This window comes from Herpailurus yagouaroundi, unplaced genomic scaffold (genome assembly GCF_014898765.1).
Source record: "Herpailurus yagouaroundi ecotype Mexico unplaced genomic scaffold, PumYag 66817, whole genome shotgun sequence".
Classification (NCBI taxonomy): domain Eukaryota; kingdom Metazoa; phylum Chordata; class Mammalia; order Carnivora; family Felidae; genus Herpailurus; species Herpailurus yagouaroundi.
The window spans coordinates 1-1222 of record NW_024419705.1 but is presented as its reverse complement, the minus strand read 5'-3'; the positions used below and the strand labels follow the sequence as shown (position 1 = coordinate 1222).

General features: G+C 70.0%; 1 non-coding gene across 1 annotated transcript; it reads right to left on the bottom strand.

Annotated features, from left to right (window-relative positions):
- Window positions 1-1061: 1061 nt before the first annotated feature.
- On the bottom strand, window positions 1062-1180 carry LOC121024685 (5S ribosomal RNA). The gene has a single exon (XR_005787790.1). It is a non-coding gene; the product is annotated as a 5S ribosomal RNA (ribosomal RNA).
- Between the last annotated feature and the right edge of the window lie 42 nt (window positions 1181-1222).

Genomic DNA, 1222 nt, shown 5'->3' with positions numbered 1-1222 from the left:
CTCCCCAGAGTCCCGAAACAGTCACATCAGACAGATTCTGCAGGCGCAATTTTGTGTAGGTGGGGAGCTAGAGTCCTGGTGCTTCCCCCGCCTGCACGCGCCTGCCTGCCTGCCTGCCTGGGTGGCTGCCGACGCCCTCCGCCGCGGGCCCAGGGCGGGTGGCGGAGGCGGCACAAGAGGACCATGGCAAGGCGCTGTGGCGCAAGCCCCGGCCTTCACCGATCCCGGGACTCTGACAGACAGCTCCCGGCTTGGCCCCACGCCCGCCTCCGCTTCCATCCAAAACCGCACCACACCGCACCTCACCACGTCGGGCCGCTCAATGGGAAGAGGGTGGGAGCGAGCCTGAGGCATCAGGCCAGCCGTGCCTTCTGCGTGCCCCCCCTCCCCGCCGGGTTCTCAGCGCATCCTCCCAAGTCCCAGGGCGAGCGCAGTCAGCCCGGAGGCCCCAGCGCCCCCAGAGAACATCACCAGCCGAGCCCGCTACCCTAGCTGGGCCTCGCGAAACACTGGGGCCCTGGGGATGAGGGCTCGAGGGAGGGAAGAGGTCCGGGACCCAGGGAGCCCAGGCCTGTGGCGGAGTCTGAGTCTGGGGTCTCGCTGCCCCGCCCCCTCCACCCCCCCCCCCCCCGACCGCTCCTGGGTTCTTGGATCCACCGACCCAGCCCCCACACTCCAGTCCCCAGGCGCCAGCCCCCGGTCCGGCCCTCACCGCAACCCCTCACCCCTCCGTGCGGGTGCAGTGTGAGGAAAGGTGCAAAGCTGGGGCCTGGCTTCCAGCCGGTGCAGTGGGATTTACCCTGGTGCGGGGAGCAGGGAGCGGACCCCTTGTGAAGTGAGGTGGGGTGTGCGGGCTCCGGGAGGGGGGGGGGCCAGGGTGGGCCAGGCCAGGCCACATTGCCGGCCCGGGAGGGGCGGAGGGAGCAGTGGCCAGGGTGTGTTTGGCCCCCGGAGCCGAGCTCCCCTCCCTGGGGAGAGAGGGACACACGGAGGGAGGGGGGAGGGGCGGCGGGCGCCAAAGGAGAGGTCAAGGAGGCCAGAGGCAACAGGCAAAAGGCAAAAGCCTACAGCACCCGGTATTCCCAGGCGGTCTCCCATCCAAGTACTAACCAGGCCCGACCCTGCTTAGCTTCCGAGATCAGACCAGATGGGGCGCGTTCAGGGTGGTATGGCCCTAGACGCCGGCGGCTGCCGCTGGGCGCCTCAAGAGCCTGCTCCACGC